The following is a 6,800-nucleotide window of genomic DNA, read 5'->3' on the forward strand; positions in this document are numbered from 1 at the left end:
ACATCCACTTACAGCCTTGCATCTGTTGTACCCACCTGATATATTAATTGGTACTAAGGTGTTCCTGACCAGTGGTTACATGTGAGGTTGCAGTGGTGGCTACGTGGGGCTGATGAGTCAGGTAGGAAGAGGTTTGCATCTCAGCCTCATCACATCCTGTGACTTTCAGCAAGGTATGTGGCCTTGCTAAGTTGCAGTTTCTTCATCCATTATCACAGGGGTCATCACTTCTAAGTCTCAGTGCATTAAGCACTCTGTAGATGCTCTCTGGCCACAGACAGGATTATTATTGTTCTTGCACAACATAACATTTGCAAAGATGGGTCTAAGGAGCTGACTCAGCCTCCAGAGGCAGCCAGGGCACCTGCACCGCTAAATTTTAAGATAATGAGCTGGCTATGGGGCAGCCTCTGGAGAAAGCCTTGTAGGGTGGTGATTCTCATTCTTAAATGTGGAAACAGATATTCCATTAAGAATTTCAGTCCTTGGATTGTTAAGACTTAGTATCTTGGTGGGAGGCAAAGGCCCCCCAGGAAGTGAAACCAGTAAAGCTTTATTAAGTCTCTCCTGGATCGGTGTTGATGAGAAGGCAAAGAAAGCGAAGGGTGGGCTTGGAGGCTGAAGGACTCAGTTCAAACCATCTGTCCAGTTGAAGGACTTCAAAGTGAGAATCACCTCAGGGAGACCACATCTCAGCTCTGACACTTGTAAGATGCATGGCCGTGTCTCTGGGGGAAAATTACATCACATACCCCAGACTGGGTATTTGTCTGTAAAACGGGGTAAGTCACACCAACCCACCTGGCTGTTGTAGGGAATTAACTGGGAAAAGATATAAAAACTCTTTTGTGCCTCCTCCAACGTGCAGACACCCACTGTCCCTGGAGGGAGAGGAGGAAGCAGGAAATTAGAATCATGACCCTAACTTGGAAGACACAGAGCCCTGAGCCCTGGCCATCTGGCTCTTGCTCTAGGAGGATTCTCAGCCTTCTCCAGGCAGACCCGTGCCTGGAAGTTTCCTGGTCCTATAAAGAAAGGTCTTCTCCCAGAGCCACTGCCTGAACTCTGTTTCCAGTCTGTCATGGCTGTCATGAGCCTGTGTTTTAGGGGGCACCTCTTCTGAGAGCATTGCCTCCCAATATAAGGAAACAGCTGGCACCAAGGAAAGCACGGTCTCAGGAGACGGGTTCCAAGCCCCAGCTCTACCACCAGGGAACGTTGTCACAGAGGGTAAGGACCCCCTTGCCTTCTCTGAGGCTCAGTTTCTCCACCTGTCAAATGAGGGGTTGAGTAGATGATGTCTCAGGGTCCTTCTAGCTTGAAAACTCTCTGAGCCCTCAAAGGCCAAACAAAAAGAAACAAAACCCCGGGGACAGATAAATTCCTCAAAATGAAAAACCATAACTCAGTTATTAGACACAGACATTAGAGGGAAGGCAGGAACACTGACACAGCTCTCACTTGCAAAGGCAATCTCTCCATCAATTCCCCTCTCCGTCTCCAGCCCTTGTTCCACTGCTAAAGCTCACCACACTCAGGAGAAGCATCAGTGTTCCCGGCATCCACATGGAGACAGGCTCTGAGGGGGTCCCAGGTACAAGAGGTACCTGTTTGTTGCATTGCTGAGCTTCGGAGCTCCACCCTCCCTGACAATTCTAGGGAGCTTTGAGCCCTCCCCTCCCCAGCTGATGGCCCAGAGGCCTTCAAATGGAGGGATATACTTGATTCATCTCTGAGATGCATGAGGGAGTCTTGGAATGCCTTTGGAGAAGGCTTGGTTAGCAATCAGTCCCATCACTTCCTTGTTGCATGACTTTGAAGAATGCTTAATCTTTTCCGGAACCTCAGTTTCCTCAACACCAAAATGGGGCTTACAGCTCTGCCTACCTCAAAGGCATTGCTTTGCATGTCCAATTTTTAAAAAAATTGCACTTGAAAGTCTTAAGTTAGGGCTAAAGCACCAGGAAAGTGTCAGGTCTCATCATTATTGATATCATGTCAGTATTTCAGGCTTTGGCCAGCCTTCCCATCACCCCTCTTCTTTTGATGTTGCCACCTAGATGTTGGCACTGATTCTGGTTGCTATGAGAGCATCCGGTGCTTGGCAGCAGCAGAGAAAGAACTGGGGATGCCTGCACCGTGGGCTGCCTGCGGAAGGAAGCTGAGCTCGGTACCCCTGGGAGGAACCACACATGTAGTCCATTCCTGTCCCAGGGCCACTCAGCATAGGTGTCAGAGTGGCTGTACCTGGTCATCTGGGTCCCTCCTCCTGTACTGCCCAGCAGGAGGAAACTGTCACTTGTCAGGACAGGCCAGGAAACCTGGCAGAAAAAGGTACAGCCTTCCCTGGAGATGTCGCTGCTTCCCACCTTTACTCTCGCTAGGGTACAAGTGGCCCCCACCCCTCCGTGTGCAGGAGCTGGCTAATTCCCTAGGAATAGGGTTTATTAGAAAACAGGAGTATCTTTGCTCTTCCAACTTCATGCACTCCACCCAAGTCACACAAAAGGACAATCAGCCCACCCGTGGAAGCACCTCTGATTACTCTGGAAGCTCACAAAAATCAGGCAGTCATGGTCAATGTCCCATGGCACAGCCCATGCTGTGCCCTCAGGTCAACTAAGTCAGAGCCTCCTCAGAGCCTGCTCAGTGTTGGACATGGTGGTGGGCTCTGGGCAGGGGAATCAGGGACTACAGCCCTGAGCAAGGGTCTTGGAGGAACCATCAGGACCTGTGAAGTCGGTGCTGCTTGTCACTGTCAGGCAGTCAAATAGTTTTCCATCTGAGAGAGTTCATTGCAGACACGGTGTTCATGACTGCCTCTAGATAAACTGAGTGCATTCGAAGTCATTAAGAAAAATGACATTTTAATCCCACTTGTAGTTGAGAGGTCAGGCTCACACAGCAGCCTGACTAACTCTCGCCATCTCTTCCCGAGGGCTGCATGTTCATCATGCTGGGACCCCTGGCCCAGCTGCCTTTGAGGACGTTCAAGGCCTGGGTAGCCAGTAATAAGCCACAGCTCTGAGACCTGACCGAGTATTACTGTGAGACTCTAATGTTGCTGTTTCCCCTTCCTGAGGGTCCTGTGTGGCCCATCCTCTTCCTCCACCCCTTAAATAGTTCTGCTGCTGAAGGACCACTGCTGTACCTTTCAGCATAGCCACTGCTGCTATCCTGGGCATCAGACACAGGCTCACACAGCCAACAGTGCTTTCTCGTATTTCTTTAGCGAATACATCATCTCCTTTTGCCTCGTGAGCATTGCAAATCTTCCCTCCTGAAAGCTGATTGATGCAGGATTGGGGAGGTGGGTAGGTTTGGTTTAGGGTCCCTGACCTCAGGATGCAGGTTGGAGGAGCCCTGTACCCAGGCAGCAGGGCAGTGTGAGGGCACAGGTGTTTGGCTAAGATGCTGCCCATCCAGGACACCAAAGGGTGTGTAACCAAGGTGATGAAGGCCATTGGTCAATTTCCCAGGAACATCTCTCTCCCTCTGTCTTTCTCATCACGCTTTTGTCACCTGCTCTCACAGCCTCCCAAACACAGGCACTCTCTCTCTCTGTAACTCCTGATCACGTGCTCACTGTATGTTTAGTGCAGGGAAAGCCACGTTCCTGTCCCTACTGATAAAATAAAGACTTTGACCCAGAGATTCTCAGAAGGACTTTTTGCCCTGACAGTTAATGTTTCCACGACTTTGCTCTTTCTTTCTTTCTTTCTTTTTTCTTTCCTTCCTTCCTTCTTTCTTCCTTCCTTCCATCCTTCCTTCTTTCTTTCTTTCTTTCTTTCTCTTTCTTTCTCTGTCTTTATTTCCTTCCTCCTCCTTCCTTCCTTCCTTCCTTCCTTCCTTCCTTCCTTCCTTCCTTTCTTTCTTTCTTTCTTTCTTTCTTTCTTTCTTTCTTTCTTTCTTTCTTTCTTTCTTTCTTTGATGCTGGAAGCTCAAATTTCTTCCTTTTCTTGCAAAAAAGTGGTTCTGCTGGTCAAGGCTTCTCAAAAAATGAGATAACTTTTCCTTCCACTGACTGTGTGATAGGATGACAGCTCTTCCTGGGAGGACTCCAGGCCCAGGAGCCTGTGCACCCACTGATCTGTGCTTGACTCCTGGTAGACAGCTGTCTTTATTTTGAGTTACTGGGTCAGCTGTCTTGCAATTGTTTTCCCACAGTGTGCTGGGAAGTCTCTGCTGTGTCAGGAAGTGTCTCTTGTTTGAGCTGTTCTGCAAGAACAAAGCCAAAGAACAGGGTTATATGGCTTCACCATACAACAGCAACTGTGTTCACCAGCTAATTGGGGTCCATCTCAACAAGGAGCCTGGCCTGAGAGAAGCTGTTAATGAAGAAGGAGGAAGCACATCTCCTCCCCACATAACCCTGGGGGATGCCACACAGACAGAAGCCAGGACACTGAATGGAGAAGCATGGCCACAGTTGGAGGCAGTAGCTGGAAAAATCACCTACGCCCTCCTGTTTCCCAGGGATCCTGGTGACGTGGGTGTCTCTAATTGTCTAATAAACTGTTATTACACTAGTACCAGAAAAAGCAAACCTGTTAAAAGAAGGGGAAAGGGGTGGGGTGACAAATAACCTAAACCCAGTGGCTAATGTAGGTAGAGGAATGACAATCTATGTGTCTAGAAGCTTCCTTTCAGGCAAAGCAAAAAGAGAAATAGGGTGGATTTGCCCGTTTTATCTGATAGAAGGAAAAATAGCATCTTCAAGGGAAGCAAAAGCCACCTCTTCCCCACAACAGGTGTCAATGACTAACTGGGATGTCCTTGTAGTTTCTTTGCAAGGAGCGGCCAGTGGACAGTGACCTCCACTAAGATTGTGGGTGATGGGAAGAGGAGGCTAAAAATTGGGGAGCAGGTGTTGGAGCTACCCTGCAACCTGGGGCAGCAGATAGATGTCCTGTCCTTACCCCTTCCCTTCCCTCTCTTGCCTCCCTCTGCAGTCTCTGCTTTCTGGTTTCTCAAAACTGAGTAGAGGGGAGAGGGCCGGGCATGGAACAAGCCAGGTGGGTAGTGCAGACGCTGAACCGAAACAGCTGGGAGATTTAAGGGAAGCTTGGAGGGAAGTAAACTAGATTTCTATTTCTTGTTTGTACTGTTAAAATGTTCCTTTAATGTGAAAGCCTTTCTGTTAAATGAAGGGGAAAAGGACCTTGACGACAAGTAGCAGCCGTAAAACAAAGGGAACAAAAGGAGGAAACCGCTGAGATGGGTTTTGTTGCTATATATATATGGAGATATAGAGCCGGCTGATGGATGGAGCCAGCCTCACTCCTAGCAAAGAACCAACTGGAAGCAGGGAAAAGGAGCCAGTGAGTAGAGGGAGGAAAGAGCCTTGTCTCCAGAACATCACAGGGAGTTAAGGTGAGTTTTGGAAAATAAAATAGCCAGGTAAGCTGTGCCTTACAGCACAGAGAAAGAAAAACTAAGAACAGGACAAAGCTGGAGAGGAATTTTGGCCCCTCCCATTCAATTTGCAATTACAAATTCCCCACAATCAGCTCTGACTGCAGGCACAGAGATGACCCAAAGTCTAGAAGGTCTCAAGCCATTGGATGGAAAATACTTGCAGTAAATGGATCTCAGAATGGCCTTCTGTGTTCAATCTAGCTCCCAAGATACACACACACACACACACACACACACACACACCCCTTCAAAAAGGAGCAAATAAGTTACAATAGCAAGAAACACGTAGAAGTATAACCGTCTTGCTGTAGGTACAGAGGAGCATAAATTTTGTGTGGGACCAATAAAATAAAGCCACTCTCCTGCAGGAGTGGTACCTGTTATTGCATCCGAGGCGACCTATAGCCTCAGATGCCTATAAATCCAGTGTTTATAGTCTTTCCACATTTATGCTACAGGTAATTAAAGTGTGGGTGTACGTCGCCTAAACTCCAGGGGCTTCCCTGTAAAGTCCCCAGGCCATCAGATGGAGGGCAGAAAGATTCCATCGGGATCCCAGGGCCCAGACTGGAGAGCCCACCCCTTCCTCCACCCTTGGGCCCGCTAAGCACCTCTATGCCTGTTCATCCCCCAAGTTCATGGGCTTGCTCTGCAGAGGACACCAGAAAAGTGGGACAAAAGCTGCTTACTTGTGCTAATGCTTCTAGAAGCTGGGGGTTGGATTGGAAGTGGACCTTCACATTTCAATTCTTCTGTCTTCTGCTGTCTCTTTTTATCTTCAGAAAAAAATTTAAGCGTGTGATGCACAAACCACTTCCTGTGGTCTGACCTCAGTCTCGTTCGGAGGTGAAGTCCCATCAATCCCTTCCGCGGATATCTCTCGCCATGCTGAACACCACCCAAGACTTCAAAGGTGCTCCTCCCCCGTGGAATGCCCTCTTCGCCTCCCTTCCCCTTCCTCTGAGTAGCCTATGCTCAGCCCTGTGCTCAGGTAGGAGCAGTTGCCCCTTCTACCTTCTGTCCCCTCTCACTGTTCCACTTCTGACATTGATGCTAGTCACGCATCTTCCCCTTAAACTGGAAGGTGCCTGAGTGCCAGGACTGTTGGGTTTATCCCTGAATTTCTAGTGTTTACGGCAGTGCCTGGAATACGGAAAGGGATCGATCGGTGATTGTGAAAGAAGGGACAGATGTCAAGAGGTCTGCCTCTCGCCATTGGCACGGAAGAAGAGGTGGTCCCAGCACACGGAGATGCTGAGAATAGACTGGCCACCCCAACCTTCCTCCAGCACTCACAGCTCATCACCACTCTGCCTGGGAACGTTCAAGACATAGGCCAGGGCTCCTTTATTCCTTTGTACTTTACATCAGCCACTATAAGG

This window comes from Neophocaena asiaeorientalis, unplaced genomic scaffold (genome assembly GCF_003031525.2).
Source record: "Neophocaena asiaeorientalis asiaeorientalis breed wild unplaced genomic scaffold, Neophocaena_asiaeorientalis_V1.1 scaffold377, whole genome shotgun sequence".
In the NCBI taxonomy this organism is placed as follows: domain Eukaryota; kingdom Metazoa; phylum Chordata; class Mammalia; order Artiodactyla; family Phocoenidae; genus Neophocaena; species Neophocaena asiaeorientalis.